Here is a 17,020-nt window from a genome sequence, read left to right on the forward strand (position 1 = left end):
GTCTTTCTTTATTTCTCTTACTGTTTTTTTCTCTGTCGCTCTGTTTTTCTTTCTGTTTTTCTCTCTCGCTCTCGCTCTCGCTTTCGCTCTCTTTCCCTCCTCTAGCTCTTTCTCTCTCCGCTCTCTCTCTTCGCTCTCTCTTCGCTCTTTCTCTCTCTCTCTCTCGCTCTCGCTCTCTTTCTCTCTCGCTCTCTCTCTCGCTCTCTTTCTCTCTCGCTCTCTTTCTCTCTCGCTCTCGCTCTCTCTCGCTCTCTCTCTCGCTCTCTCTCGCTCTCTCTCTCTTTCTCTCTCGCTCTCTTTCGCTCTCTTTCTCTCTCGCTCTCTTTCGCTCTGTCTCTCTCGCTTTCTCTGTGTTTCTCTCTCTCTGTTTCTCTGTCTCGACATGAGGAGACTTGTCCTTCAGAGCTCCCGACTGCCACAGAAGTAGCCACATCTACAGTAGTTCACTCTCTTTCTCTCTCGCTTTCGCTCTCTTTCTCTCTCGCTTTCGCTCTCTTTCTCTCTCGCTTTCTCTCTCTTTCTCTCTTGCTTTCGCACTTTCGCTCTCGCTCTCTTTCTCGCTCTCGCTCTCTCTCTGTGTTTCTCTCTGTTTCTCTGTCTCAACAGGAGGAGACTTGTCCTTTAGAGCTCCCAACTGCCACAGTAGTTCACATACTTCTCCGGTGCTGTCGATGTCCGGTGCTGTCGGCACCCAGTGCTGTCGGCACCCATTTCTTCCTCCTCCTTCCCACTCACAGATACCTGATAACAGCCATCACGGTTCAGCAACTCTCTGTTTCACCAGTTTCCTTTGTTTATCCATAGAATTCTAAGAAACCGGAAGTAGAATGCGGACAGTGAGTAGTACTTGCAGGGATTCCTGTAGAGAGACCAACAGCAGTGAATTATGGGTAATGTAGGGTAACACTTCATTTGGAGAGTCCCAAGTAGATAGTTTGTAGATGTTCAGTAGGTGTTCAATAACTGTCAACAACATTTCAACTAGTACATTCAATTCACTCACAAGGAGGCTTGAGACTAATCTATAGAAACTGAAAGTAAAGACAGAAACAGACAGACAACCTAGGCCACACAGATATTTCACACTGTGTGCCGATTGGTATTTATTTTCACCCTTGGCTGCATTATTGTCAAGGAATTCCTGTCGACCTCAAATCAAATTGTATTTGTCACATGCGCCGAATACAACAATACAGTGAAATGCTTACTTACAAGCCCTTAACCAACAATGCAGTTTTAAGAAAATAGAGTTATGAAAATATTTACTAAATAAACTAAAGTAAAAAATAGTAACACAATAAAAGAACAATAAGGAGGCTATATACAGGTGGTAGCGGTAACGAGTCAACGTGTCTATGACTTGGGTGACTGGAGTCACTCTAGGCTGCGTTTACACAGGCAGCCCAATTCTGATGGTTTTTCACTTTTAACGGATCAGCTCTTTTTTGCCAATTGGGGAAAATATCTGAATTGGGCTGCCTGTGTAAACACGGCCCTAGAGTAAAGGTCTACAGGAATTCCTTAACAATTTTTACAGCAGTTGGTTTCCATCAGGTCAAGTGTGATTTTCCTCCACTGTTTGGCATGTTTGTAATCTACATTTACATTTTTACATTTTAGCCATTTAGCAGACGCTCTTATCCAGAGCGACTTACAGTTAGTGAGTGCATACATTATTTATTTTATTTTACATTTTATTTCATACTGGCCCCCCGTGGGAATCGAACCCACAACTGAGCTACATCCCTGCCGGCCATTCCCTCCCATACCCTGGACGACGCTGGGCCAATTGTGCGCCGCCCCATGGGTCTCCCGGTCGCGGCCGGCTACGACAGAGCCTGGATCTACAGTATGGAGACCTCCGACACAGACAGACTTAACCAAACACAACTCCATGAGTCGGCGATCCTATTGTGATTGTACAACACGCACACACACTCCATCTCCCACACACTATATAAACACACAGTCAAAGCCTTGCTCCGTCCATTACATCACTATGTACAGTGCCTTCACAAAGGATTCATTCCATATTTAGTTGTTACAGGCTGAACTCAAAATGGATTAAATTGATTTAATCTACACACAATACTGACAAAGTGAAAACATGTTTTGAGAAATTTTAGCAAAGTTTTTGAAAATGAAATGCAGAAATATCTAATTTACATACAGTGAGGGGAAAAAAGTATTTGATCCCCTGCTGATTTTGTACGTTTGCCCACTCACAAAGAAATGATCAGTCTATAATTTTAATGGTAGGTTTATTTGAACAGTGAGAGACAGAATAACAACAAAAAAATCCAGAAAAACGCATGTCAAAAATGTTATAAATTGATTTGTATTTTAATGAGGGAAATAAGTATTTGACCCCCTCTCAATCAGAAAGATTTCTGGCTCCCAGGTGTCTTTTTTATACAGGTAATGAGCTGAGATTAGGAGCACACTCTTAAAGAGAGTGCTCCTAATCTCAGTTTGTTACCTGTATAAATAATAAATAATTGGTCATTTAGCAGACGCTCTTATCCAGAGCGACTTACAGGAGCAATTAGGGTTAAGTGCCTTGCTCAAGGGCACATCGACAGATTTTTCACCTAGTCGGCTCGGGGATTAGAACTAGCGACCTTTCGGTTACTGGCACAACGCTCTTAACCACTAAGCTACCTGCCGCTGTATAAAAGACACCTGTCCACAGAAGCAATCAATCAATCAGATTCCAAACTCTCCACCATGGCCAAGACCAAAGAGCTCTCCAAGGATGTCAGGGACAAGATTGTAGACCTACACAAGGCTGGAATGGGCTACAAGACCATCGCCAAGCAGCTTGGTGAGAAGGTGACAACAGTTGGTGCGATTATTCGCAAATGGAAGAAACACAAAAGAACTGTCAATCTCCCTCGACCTGGGGCTACATGCAAGATCTCACCTCGTGGAGTTGCAATGATCATGACAACGGTGAGGAATCAGCCCAAAACTACACAGGAGATTCTTGTCAATGATCTCAAGACAGCTGGGACCATAGTCAACAAGAAAACAATTGGTAAAACACTACGCCGTGAAGGACTAAAATCCTGCAGCGCCCGCAAGGTCTCCCTACTCAAGAAAGCACATATACAGGCCCGGCTGAAGTTTGCCAATGAACATCTGAATGATTCAGAGGAGAACTGGGTGAAAGTGTTGTGGTCAGATGAGACCAAAATGGAGCTCTTTGGCATCAACTCAACTCACCGTGTTTGGAGGAGGAGGAATGCTGCCTATGACCCCAAGAACACCATCCCCACCATCAAACATGGAGGTGGAAACATTATGCTTTGGGGGTGTTTTTCTGCTAAGGGGACAGGACAACTTCACCCCATCAAAGGGACGATGGACGGGGCCATGTACCGTCAAATCTTGGGTGAGAACCTCCTTCCCTCAGCCAGGGCATTGAAAATGGGTCGTGGATGGGTATTCCATCATGACAATAACCCAAAACACACGGCCAAGGCAACAAAGGAGTGGCTCAAGAAGAAGCACATTAAGGTCCTGCAGTGGCCTAGCCAGTCTCCAGACCTTAATCCTATAGAAAATCTGTGGAGGGATCTGAAGGTTCGAGGTGCCAAACGTCAGCCTCGAAACCTTAATGACTTGGAGAAGATCTGCAAAGAGGAGTGGGACAAAATCCCTCCTGAGATGTGTGCAAACCTGGTGGCCAACTACAAGAAATGTCTGACCTCTGTGATTGCCAACAAGGGTTTTGCCACCAAATACTAAGTCATGTTTTGCAGAGGGGTCAAATACTTATTTCCCTCATTAAAATGCAAATCAATTTATAACATTTTTGACATTTGTTTTTCTGGATTGTTTTGTTGTTATTCTGTCTCTCACTGTTCAAATAATCCTACCATTAAAATTATAGACTGATCATGTCTTTGTCAGTGGGCAAACGTACAAAATCAGCAGGGGATCAAATATTTTTTTCCCTCACTGTAAGTATTCATACCCCTGAGTCAATACATATTAGAATCACCTTTGGCAGCAATTACAGCTGTGAGTCTTTCTGGGTAAGTCTCTAAGCGCTTTACACACCTGGATTGTACAATATTTGCCAATTGATACTTTTTAAAATTATTTAAGCTCTGTCAGATTGGTTGTTGATCATTGCTCAACAACCATTTTCAGGTCTTGCCGTAGATTTCCAAGCAGATTTAAGTCAAACTGTAACTAGGCCACTCAGGAACATTCACCATCGTCTTGGTAAGACACTCCAGTGTAGATTTGGCCTTGTGTTTTAGGTTATTGTCCTGCTGAAAGGTGAATTCATTTCCCAGTGTCTGGTGGAAAGCAGACTGAACTAGATTTTCCTCCAGGATTTTGCCTGTGCTTGGCTCCATTCCGTTTATTTTCGATCCTGAAAACCTCCCCAGTCCTTAACGATTACAAGCCTACCCATAACATGATGCAGCCACCACTATGCTAAAAAATATGGAGAGTGGTACTCAGTAATGTGTTGCATTGGATTTGACCCAAACATAACACTTTGAATTCAGGAAAAAAGTGAATTGCTTTGAAACATTTTTTGCGGTATTACTTTAGTGCCTTGTTGCAAACAGGATTCATATTTTGGATAATTTTTTATTCTGTACAGGCTTCCTTCGTCTCACTCTTAGGTTAGTATTGTGGAGTAACTACAATGTTGTTGATCCATCCTCAGTTTTCTCCTGTCACAGCCATTCAACTTTGTAACTGTTTTGAAGTCACCATTGGCCTTATGGTGAAATCACGGAGTGGTTTACTTCCTCTCCGGTAACTGAGTTAGGAAGGACGCCTTTATCTTTGTAGTGACTGGGTGTATTGATACACCATCTAAAGTGTACTTAATGACTTCACCATGCTCAAAGGGATATTTAATGTCTGCTTTTTTTCATTATTATCCATCTACCAATAGGTGGCCTTTGAGAGGCATTGGAAAACCTCCCTGGTCTTTGTGGTTGAATCTGTGTTTGAAATTCACTGCTCGATTGAGGGATATTACAGATAATTGTATGTGTGGGGTACGGAGATGAGGTAGTCAATAAAGAGGTCTAACTTTTTAACTAGATATTCTCTGATATTTTTGGTCTCACTCAGTTTCAAGAAATGGTTCCATACTAGGTATATTGTTCATATTATATGGTTTTATAATGTAATTAGTTTTTATATCATTAAAATGTCTGTGTAGATTCGTCAGTGTTCCCAGAGGATGAAGGTATAGAGATGGATTCAGTCAGCTGGACCTCCAACACCAAACTCCCCAGCAGCAAATCAGAAACCCCCTCTACCGGATGCTTCACTTCCTGGGTAATCTTCGACGATGACCAGGAGAACAAGCAGCCCCGTCTCCACTGCCTGGAGCGGCCCTCGCACGTCCGATTGGACAACCTCAGCCACTACCAGGACACCAACAGTAACCTGATTGGTTCTCCTCCCCTACTTTGGAACCAAACCCAGAACAGCCGGCACCTGACGCCAGACAGAAACCCACCTAGAACCCTGCTGACCGACCCAAGAACCGCTCCTCTACTCTCCGGCAGCACTACACACTACACCAAGAATAATCCTTTCCTGTGTGAAGAGTTCAACAACATCCAGCCGTCTCCCATCAACCCCTTTACTTCCTACTTCGATAGTAAACAGAAAGTGGCATCACAGACGACCCAGAGTAACGGCTCCACCCACCACCGGGAGAGCCCTCCCTGTGCCTTCTCCTTTAGCTCTCCTTTCGTCCAGTCCCACAGCTCCCACAGCCAAGAGGCCAAACAAGACACCGTTCTCCTCTTCTACCCTGAGTTTGAGCGAGGAGGAGGAGAGACGATCAGCCATGTCACACCTACCTTAGACAGACGAGACCTGGATAAGCTGAGAAACCTCCAGATCTCAGACCCAGATGATCCAGGCAGCCCCACTCTGCCTGATGACTCAGTGGAGGAGGCAGAGGAAGATGGGATGAAAGAAGAGGTTGAGAGTGTCCCCTACCTCCCAGATCACATGACCCCCCCCAGGAGGGCTGGGCCATGTTGCTCCGTATACCAGAGAAGAAGAACATCATGTCGTCACGCCACTGGGGACGTGCGTCTGTCTGACGACGGCGTGCTCCAGATGTTCTACGAGAAAAGTCTGGACAAAAAACCTTCAGGACGCTAAAACTTGACCCTTGTCACGAGGCGTCCGAACACCGCCTGCAGAACTACAATGAAGCCGGCCGCGTCCACACCCTCAGTGTGGAACTGGTCCAATACCCCGAGAAGAGGCGAATCCAGCCAAAGTCGCCCGTCACACACCAGCCAATCTGCGAGCAGCTGGTGAAGCTGGGCACCACCTGTTACCATGACTACCGGAGTTTTCGCCACGCGCTGTTGGAGGTGCTGAGGCGGTTGCCGGTGGTGACTGGCGGTGCGTTGCCAGGGCCGATGGGGTTGCCAGTAGGGGTGGGGTTGACTGAGGAGCAGGTGGAGGTGAGGGACGAGTTCTACGGGACGGTCGCCACGGGAGATGGGAGGATTCTGAAGCAGCTGCTGGTGACGCGTGTGCACGTGCTGGCGTTCCTTTCCGGGTCTGCGGGCTGCCGCCTTGGACTCAACGATGTCCAGGTACGACAGGGAGAGGGGGAGGGGAGGGGAGGGTGGTTCATGCTAGTTAGCTCAAAGGTGTGAGCGAGAGGGAAAGAGTTTTCTGTAGGGGCCGGGCTCAAATAGTGAATTTGGGTGGCGAGATGTGTACACATCAGAATATGGTCTGCTTATTCAGGCACTCATTCAGACTAGGTGTCAATTGTAAAAATTATATTTTGTAAACAAAACATGAATGTATTAAAGCCTCTCCCTATGTTTTTCGTCCAGGTCAAAGGTAAGGAGGTGGTCTCTAGACACGACATCATCCCCAACACCACCACTCGCTGGATCCGCCTGCGGGACTGTCAGCTTCACGACCAACACGCAGACAAACTAGAGTTCCTGTCGTCACGCCAAATCGTCTTCACACCACCGCCCTGCCGCCGCTTTCAGCTGTTCGCCTTCCGCACGGCTTTCGCCGAGAAGACCCTCCCCTTCTCGCTGCGCACCATCACCTCTGTCCGCGGCGCCGAGGTCACCCTGCAGTCCTGGCTGCTGATGTCACAGGGCTTCTCGTCCAATCGGGACATGTTGAACCTCATTCCGTGTGAGAATGTGACGGTAAGATGATGATGATGGAATATCGTGCCTCAAACAGTTGTATTATTGAACCTCACTTCCCTCAATAACTTGCTAACATTGACTTATCGTGCATATCCCTAGATCCGCTACTCCATCCCTGAGATCTGGGCCAAGAACTTCCGTCGGGATGGGGTGTTGGGGGAGAGGTCACCTGAAGGCCAGCTTCAACAAGGGCGGCAGCTTCGGCACGGCGAGTACTTCCGGGTCAGAGCCGGTGATGAGGGTAACCCTGGGCTCGGCCAAGTTTGAACAGGCCTTTAAAGCAGTGGTGTGGAAGCTCAGCCGCCTGCCTGACAAGAACTCTGGTAAGGAGAGGGGACGTTATTGCTGGGTCGTACTCAGATAACTATTTCGTTATTACTGTATAAATACAATATTACTCAGCTATTGTTAGCCCACAGGCTTTTATAGTAAACCCACAGTATTTCTCTTCCCTCCTTCTCTCCCCCTTTCTTCTTTCTCTCCTGTCTACCCTCAGCCTCTCTCACTTTTCTTCCACTTTCCCCTCTCTCCGTCCTCCCCATCTCTACTCAACTGGGCCAAGCCTGTCTTTCTCTCTCTCCATCCCCTCTACTCAACTGGGCCTGTCTTTGTCTCTCTCCTACTTCTCTTTGTGTTCTCTTTCTCCATGCTCAGCCATTCTATCATTCTCTTAGTCCACACGATGTCAATCCTGAGGGCTGTAATTCCCTGCACCAATAATGAGAGAAACATGGTGGTGTGATGGTTAACATTTCACTGTTACAGTCCTCTTCTCCATGGTGCTGTGATGGTTAACATTTCACTGTTACAGTCCTCTTCTCCATGGTGCTGTGATGGTTAACATTTCACTGTTACAGTCCTCTTCTCCGTGGTGGTGTGATGGTTAACATTTCACTGTTACAGTCCTCTTCTCCATGGTGCTGTGATGGTTAACATTTCACTGTTACAGTCCTCTTCTCCATGGTGCTGTGATGGTTAACATTTCACTGTTACAGTCCTCTTCTCCATGGTGCTGTGATGGTTAACATTTCACTGTTACAGTCCTCTTCTCCATGGTGCTGTGATGGTTAACATTTCACTGTTACAGTCCTCTTCTCCATGGTGCTGTGATGGTTAACATTTCACTGTTACAGTCCTCTTCTCCATGGTGCTGTGATGGTTAACATTTCACTGTTACAGTCCTCTTCTCCATGGTGCTGTGATGGTTAACATTTCACTGTTACAGTCCTCTTCTCCATGGTGCTGTGATGGTTAACATTTCACTGTTACAGTCCTCTTCTCCATGGTGCTGTGATGGTTAACATTTCACTGTTACAGTCCTCTTCTCCATGGTGCTGTGATGGTTAACATTTCACTGTTACAGTCCTCTTCTCCATGGTGCTGTGATGGTTAACATTTCACTGTTACAGTCCTCTTCTCCATGGTGGTGTGATGGTTAACATTTCACTGTTACAGTCCTCTTCTCCATGGTGCTGTGATGGTTAACATTTCACTGTTACAGTCCTCTTCTCCATGGTGCTGTGATGGTTAACATTTCACTGTTACAGTCCTCTTCTCCATGGTGCTGTGATGGTTAACATTTCACTGTTACAGTCCTCTTCTCCATGGTGCTGTGATGGTTAACATTTCACTGTTACAGTCCTCTTCTCCATGGTGCTGTGATGGTTAACATTTCACTGTTACAGTCCTCTTCTCCATGGTGCTGTGATGGTTAACATTTCACTGTTACAGTCCTCTTCTCCATGGTGCTGTGATGGTTAACATTTCACTGTTACAGTCCTCTTCTCCATGGTGCTGTGATGGTTAACATTTCACTGTTACAGTCCTCTTCTCCATGGTGCTGTGATGGTTAACATTTCACTGTTACAGTCCTCTTCTCCATGGTGCTGTGATGGTTAACATTTCACTGTTACAGTCCTCTTCTCCGTGGTGGTGTGATGGTTAACATTTCACTGCTACAGTCCTCTTCTCCAAAGACAGTGTGTAGAACAGAGGATATCCTTTCTGACCTCTATTTCTGACCCCTGACATACTGATGTCACCCATGGCACTTCCTGTTTTGACCCCTCTGGGTTGCCCGTTCCCTGTGTTCTGTTGTTCTTGTTCTGTCCAATGCTTTCAGGTATACACAGGCGTTTAGGGGTAAGGGCAAGGGTTTGCTCCCCCTGCTTTCTTCTCTCTGTGTGTGTGTGTGTTTGTGTGTGTGTGTGTGTGTGTGTGTGTGTGTGTGTGTGTGTGTGTGTGTGTGTGTGTGTGTGTATGAACCAGCAGGACAATCATACTCAACCCTAAGTTATCGCCGTTGTTGAATGTTTGTGTTTGCGTACGTGTGTGTTGATGTGTGAGTTAATATATGCGTGTCTTCTCCTGGCAGCGTTGGGTCACCCCCACACCTTCTTCTGTCGTCTGGAGCTGGGTTCGGACCGAGAGGTACCAGCCTCGCTGCAGAGCCACCTAGAGGTAGAGTTTGACATGCCTGCCGCCGCCGCCTCCAAAGCCACCGTCCGCTCCCTCTCTGTAGAGGACAGGACCGACGTCAAGAAGTGGGTCAACTACAAGTCACACTACTCCTACCAGGTAAAGGACCAGGGTGTGTGTCTGTGTGTGACCGCTCTCCCTTCTCTTTGTAGGATGTTTTTTTATCCTGCCATCTAGGTCTATGTGAGAGCAGGGGGAGGGAGGAGGAGCAGGGAGGTGGAAGGGTTAGGTGGGGGGGGTGGTCTGTTCTGGCCTTTTGTGAATGGGCTGACGTGGTAAAATGACACAAACAAACAAACAAACAAACAAACAAACAAACACACACGCTGGGTGTCCTCAGTAACCTTCTAGCTCGGCTGCTGGAGCTGTTTCTGTCTCTCTCTGTGTGTGTGTGTATAAGTCGGTCATAAGACATGATAAGCAACCCCCTCTGCCTCCCACTGACTAACAGATGCTAACACAGTAGTCAGCACAGTCGCTGCAGATCACCACAAACACCGCAACAGTTAACCAGGTCCACAAAGCATCTCAGTAGAACTGCTAATCCAGGATCTGTCCATTTCATCATAATCATCATGATCTAAAATCTGATCCTACATCAGCACTCCTACTCTGAGACTGATGTGGATGGCGTCCCAGGCAACACAAACAGTACAGTAAGAAAGCCCTACAGTACAATAGGTTACAGTAGGATAACCTTGTTATTATAAATTCATGATCTTCTTCGATGAAAAGATTGTGATCATTAGAAAGCAAATTACGGACTCCACTTTGAATCTGCGTATTTCTCCAAAGCTCAGTTGTCCTGAGTCTGCACAGAACTGACAGGACCTAGGATCAATGGAGACACTCAGGTTTTTTAATCCTATATGTCTAGACACGTTCATAAAAATAGTAATGGCCTCTAAACCTTCCAGCTGCATACTGGACCCTATTCCAACTAAACTACTGAAAGAGCTACTTCCTGTGCTTGGCCCTCCTATGTTGAACATAATAAATTGCTCCCTATCCACCGGATGTGTACCAAACTCACTAAAAGTGGCAGTAATAAAGCCTCTCCTGAAAAAGCCAAACCGTGACCCAGAAAATGTAAAAAAAGTATCGGCCTATATCGGATCTCCCATTCCTCTCAAACATTTTAGAGAAAGCTGTTACGCAGCAACTCACTGCCTTCCTGAAGACAAATAATGTATATGAAGTGCTTCAGTCTGGTTTTAGACCCCATCATAGCACTGAGACTGCACTCGTGAAGGTGGTAAATAACCTTTTAATGGCGTCAGACCAAGGCTCTGCATCTATCCTTGTGCTCTTAGACCTTAGTGCAGCTTTTGACACCATCGATCACCACATCCTTTTGGAGCGATTAGAAACACTAATTGGTCTACACGGACAAGTTCTTGCCTGGTTTAGATCTTATCTGTCGGAAAGATATCAGTTCGTCTCTGTGGATGGTTTGTCCTCTGACAAATCAATTGCCGTTCCTCAAGGTTCTGTTTTAGGACCACTATTGTTTTCACTATATATTCTACTTCTTGGTGATGTCATTCGGAAACACAATGTCAACTTTCACTGCTATGCGGACGACAGCTGTACATTTCGATGAAACATGGTGAAGCCTCAAAATTGCCTACCCTGGAAGCATGTGTTTCAGACATAAGGAAGTGGATGGAGGCAAATGTTTTACTTTTAAACTCGGACAAAACAGAGATGCTTGTTCTAGGTCCCAAGCAACAAAGAGATCTGCTGTTGGATCTGACAATTAATCTTGATGGCTGTACAGTCATCTCAAATAAAACTGAAGGACCTCGGCGTTACTCTGGACCCTGATCTCTCTTTTGACGAACATATCAAGAATATTTCAAGGACAGCTTTTTTCCATCTTTGTGTCATTGCAAAAATCAGAAATATTTTGTAAAAAAATGATGCAGAAACGCTCATCCATGCTTTTGTCACTTCTAGATTAGACTACTGCAATGCTCTACTCTCCGGCTACCCGGATAAAGCACTAAATACACTTCAGTTAGTGCTAAACACGGCTGCTAGAATCCTGACTAGAACCAAAAAATGTGATCATATTACTCCAGTGCTAGCCTTTCTACACTGGCTTCCTGTTAAGGCTAGGGCTGATTTCAAGGTTTTACTGCTAACCTACATGGGCTTGCTCCTACTTAACTCAGATTTGGTCCTGCCGTACATACAGTGGGGAGAACAAGTATTTGATACACTGCCGATTTTGCAGGTTTTCCTACTTACAAAGCATGTAGAGGTCTGTAATTTTTATCATAGGTACACTTCAACTGTGAGAGACGGAATCTAAAACAAAAATCCAGAAAATCACATTGTATGATTTTAAAATGAATTAATGTGCATTTTATTGCATGACATAAGTATTTGATACATCAGAAAAGCAGAACTTAATATTTGGTACAGAAACCTTTGTTTGCAATTACAGAGATCATACGTTTCCTGTAGGTCTTGACCAGGTTTGCACACACTGCAGCAGGGATTTTGGCCCACTCCTCCATACAGACCTTCTCCAGATCCTTCAGGTTTCGGGGCTGTCGCTGGGCAATACGGACTTTCAGCTCCCTCCAAAGATTTTCTATTGGGTTCAGGTCTGGAGACTGGCTAGGCCACTCCAGGACCTTGAGATGCTTCTTACGGAGCCACTCCTTAGTTGCCCTGGCTGTGTGTTTTGGGTCGTTGTCATGCTGGAAGACCCAGCCACGACCCATCTTCAATGCTCTTACTGAGGGAAGGAGGTTGTTGGCCAAGATCTCGCGATACATGGCCCCATCCATCCTCCCTTCAATACGGTGCAGTCGTCCTGTCCCCTTTGCAGAAAAGCATCCCCAAAGAATGATGTTTCCACCTCCATGCTTCACGGTTGGGATGGTGTTCTTGGGGTTGTACTCATCCTTCTTCTTCCTCCAAACACGGCGAGTGGAGTTTAGACCAAAAAGCTATTTTTGTCTCATCAGACCACATGACCTTCTCCCATTCCTCCTCTGGATCATCCAGATGGTCATTGGCAAACTTCAGATGGGCCTGGACATGCGCTTGCTTGAGCAGGGGGACCTTGCGTGCGCTGCAGGATTTTAAACCATGACGGCGTAGTGTGTTACTAATGGTTTTCTTTGAGACTGTGGTCCCAGCTCTCTTCTGGTCATTGACCAGGTCCTGCCGTGTAGTTCTGGGCTGATCTCTCACCTTCCTCATGATCATTGATGCCCCACGAGGTGAGATCTTGCATGGAGCCCCAGACCGAGGGTGATTGACCGTCATCTTGAACTTCTTCCATTTTCTAATAATTGCGCCAACAGTTGTTGCCTTCTCACCAAGCTGCTTGCCTGTTGTCCTGTAGCCCATCCCAGCCTTGTGCAGGTCTACAATTTTATCCCTGATGTCCTTACACAGCTCTCTGGTCTTGGCCATTGTGGAGAGGTTGGAGTCTGTTTGATTGAGTGTGTAGACAGGTGTCTTTTATACAGGTAACGAGTTCAAACAGGTGCAGTTAATACAGGTAATGAGTGGAGAACAGGAGGGCTTCTTAAAGAAAAACTAACAGGTCTGTGAGAGCCGGAATTCTTACTGGTTGGTAGGTGATCAAATACTTATGTCATGCAATAAAATGCAAATTAATTACTTAAAAATCATACAATGTGATTTTCTGGATTTTTGTTTTAGATTCCGTCTCTCACAGTTGAAGTGTACCTATGATAAAAATTACAGACCTCTACATGCTTTATAAGTAGGAAAACCGGCAAAATCGGCAGTGTATCAAATACTTGTTCTCCCCACTGTACCTACACGTACACTACGGTCACAAGACGCAGGCCTCCTTATTGTCCCAAGAATTTCTAAGCAAACAGCTGGAGGCAGGGCTTTCTCCTATAGAGCTTGATTTTTATGGAAGGGTCTGCCTATCCATGTGAGAGACGCAGACTCGGTCTCGACCTTCAAGTCTTTACTGAAGACTCATCTCTTCAGTAGGTCCTATGATTGAGTGTAGTCTGGCCCAGGGGTGCGAAGGTGAACGGCAAGGCACTGGGGCGACGAACCACCCTTGCTGTCTCTTCCTGGCCGGCTCCCCTCTCTCCACTGGGATTCTCTGCCTCTGACGCTATTACGGGGACTGAGTCACTGGATTACTAGTACTCTTTCATGCTGTCCCTAGGAGGGGTGCGTCACATGAGTGAGTTGAGTCACAGACATGTTCTTCCTGTCCGGTTTTGCGCCCCCTCGGGCTTGTGCGGTGGAGATCTTTGTGGGCTATACTCAGCCTTGTCTCAGGGTAGTAAGTTGGTGGTATGTTGATATCCCTCTAGTGGTGTGGGGGCTGTGCTTTGGCAAAGTGGGTGGGGTTATATCCTGCCTGGTTGGCCCTGTCCGGGGGTATCGTCGGACAGGGCCACTGTCCCCCGACCCACCCCTGTCTCAGTCTCCAGTATCTATGTTGCAATAGTCTATGTGCCGGGGGGCTAGGGTCAGTCTGTTATATCTGGTGTAATTCTCCTGTCTTATCTGGTTTTCTGTGTGAATTTAAATATGCTCCCTCTAATTCTCGCTCTCTCCCTCCCCTCCTGGAGGACCTGAGCCCTAAGATCAGGACTACCTGACCTGATGACTCCTGGCTGTCCCCAGTCCACCTGGTCATGCTGCTGCACCAGTTTAAACTGTTCTGCCTGCGGCTAGGGAACCCTGACCTGTTCACCGGACATGCTACTCTGTCCCGGACCTGCTGTTTTCGGCACTCTCTCTCTCTACCTCACCTGCTGTCTCGACCTCTGAATGCTCGGCTATGAAAAGCCAACTGACATTTAGTCCTGAGGTACTGACCTGTTGCACCCTCTACAACCACTGTGATTATTATTTGACCCTGCTGGTCGTCTATGAACGCTTGATCATCTTGAAGAACAATCTGGCCTTAAACGGCCATGTACTCTTATAATCTCCACCTGGCACAGCCAGAAGAGGACTGGCCACCCCTCAGAGCCTGGTTCCTCTCTAGGTTCCTGCCTTTTTAGGGAGTTTTTCCTAGCCACCGTGCTTCTACATCTGCATTGCTTGCTGTTTTGGGGTTTTAGGCTGAGTTTCTGTATGTCACAAAGTGCTATACAGAAACATCTGCTGATGTAAAAAGGGCTTTATAAATAAATGTGATTGATTACGAACAACAACACTAACCTCTGCTTAGACTTTCCTCCCTCTACTACCCGACGTCTCTTTTCCCTAAACAGAGATGGATAGTAGGTAAAGGCACATAGGTGGATCCATTGTTGTGTGTGGGAGTGTAGACTATAACTTATCTATCCTATGACTGATCCATCTCACAGTATGGGCTACGATCTCCACCTTGTGGCCAAAGACGATCAGTAGTCAGTATCTCTCTCATTGACGTTCTTGGTTTCAGACTCCACAACAGATCTGTAGACTTTAGAGATCACCTTTAGTAATTCTGAGCAGTAGGTGTCCTTGTCTTTGCCTTTCTGACCATGTTGTCCCCCCTGTCCAGCGGTGGCCACCCATTAGGTTGTTTTTATTTTTTTTAAACAAATATATATATATAATTCATGGATTATGTTTTTTAAATGCTCATAAAAGCGTGGTAAATGTGTAAATTTTCCTGTTTCTAAAATATATTGTTCAAAACAAGCTTTTCATCTACTTGCTACTCTGCCCCTCAGTGACATCCAGCAGCAGCTCCTCCTCCGTGGGCGCATGGGCCATGTGAACATTGCTTGGATAGGACAGAAAGCAAAGCCAATTTTGTTTCCTCCATGTTATTCATCAGGTTCTACCGGTGACAGGGCGACATGTTGTGTGGAGTAAAACTACATAAAACCAGGTGGATCACAAAGCATGATCAAATTAATTAGCCAGCTACAGTAATTTTGAGAAACGTTGAGTAGTAGTATGGTCAATTTGTTTGAGTCAAATTAACCAGTTATCTACCTTTTGATGAGATCTAGCAAGTAGCATACTAGTTAGGTCCCATGACAAATTCAAGTATTTTTAAACTAATATCTGAGTAACTCGGAAATATGAAGTTATTTCAGAATGAAAGTTACCTGGCTAGAGCTTCATGCTTTGTGACTTTGTTAGCTAGCTATCCCCAGTTAGATCAAGTGTTTTCACTTATTGCATCTGCATGCGTGTTCCGTTCTCCCTGGTGCACTCGTCCGTTTGTGAGCTGGCTGCTCGTTCTAAATGGTATAATCTAATCTGTTCCTAACAGTGGCAGCATATGCAGTGGTGGTCATTCGGTTTTTGACATGCAAAAGTGAAATAGGTGTATTTACATAGCCGCGGGAAGATGTTGGGGTGCCTGCGCTAAATGGTTATGTCGGTCAGCTAATTCAGGTTTAATAAAGGCCCAGTGCACTACTTTTGTGAATAATAGTTATTATTTTTGTTTTAAACATAATTTTTTTTATTCCGATTTTTCAGGGGGTGATGCAGCACCCTCAGCACCCCTACTTCCTGCAGCTATGTCCCCTCTCCTGTCCCCCCAGGTCTGTCTTACGATGTCCCCTCTCCTGTCCCCCCATGCCTCTCTGACCATGTCCCCTCTCCTGTCCCCCCAGGTCTGTCTGACCATGTCCCCTCTCCTGTCCCCCCAGGTCTGTCTGACCATGTCCCCCCCAGGCCTCTCTGACCATGTCCCCTCTCCTGTCCCCCCATGCCTCTCTGACCATGTCCCCTCTCCTGTCCCCCCAGGTCTGTCTGACGATGTCCCCTCTCCTGTCCCCCCATGCCTCTCTGACCATGTCCCCTCTCCTGTCCCCCCAGGTCTGTCTGACGATGTCCCCTCTCCTGTCCCCCCATGCCTCTCTGACCATGTCCCCTCTCCTGTCCCCCCAGGTCTGTCTGACCATGTCCCCTCTCCTGTCCCCCCAGGTCTGTCTGACCATGTCCCCCCAGGTCTGTCTGACCATGTCCCCTCTCCTGTCCCCCCATGCCTCTCTGACCATGTCCCCTCTCCTGTCCCCCCAGGTCTGTCTGACGATGTCCCCTCTCCTGTCCCCCCATGCCTCTCTGACCATGTCCCCTCTCCTGTCCCCCCAGGTCTGTCTGACCATGTCCCCTCTCCTGTCCCCCCAGGTCTGTCTGACCATGTCCCCCCAGGTCTGTCTGACCATGTCCCCCCATGCCTCTCTGACCATGTCCCCTCTCCTGTCCCCCCAGGTGCCCATAGAACAGAAGACCGACTGCCTCTCAGAGAGAAGCAGCCCTACACTGGACCAGGACCAGCCTGGCGAATGTGCACAGCAGTGAACACACACAGACTGAGGCAGGGAAGGATTGATGACTGCCCTTTTTCACAGGACGAGGGACAAAATACACTTTTT

General features: G+C 46.6%; 1 pseudogene across 1 annotated transcript in view; it reads left to right on the plus strand.

Moving 5' to 3' along the window:
• LOC311103002 (stonin-2-like) overlaps positions 1-16,946 on the plus strand; it is a 33,397-nt pseudogene extending 16,451 nt beyond the window's left edge. The window contains exons 6-10 of the transcript in view: positions 5,198-6,605; positions 6,855-7,187; positions 7,290-7,513; positions 9,565-9,767; positions 16,857-16,946. The product of the transcript in view is annotated as a stonin-2-like (transcript). The remainder of the gene's footprint in view (positions 1-5,197; positions 6,606-6,854; positions 7,188-7,289; positions 7,514-9,564; positions 9,768-16,856) is intronic.
• The last annotated feature ends 74 nt before the right edge of the window (positions 16,947-17,020 follow it).

Source organism: Coregonus lavaretus (genome assembly GCF_964263955.1).
Source record: "Coregonus lavaretus genome assembly, chromosome: 27".
NCBI lineage: Eukaryota > Metazoa > Chordata > Actinopteri > Salmoniformes > Salmonidae > Coregonus > Coregonus lavaretus.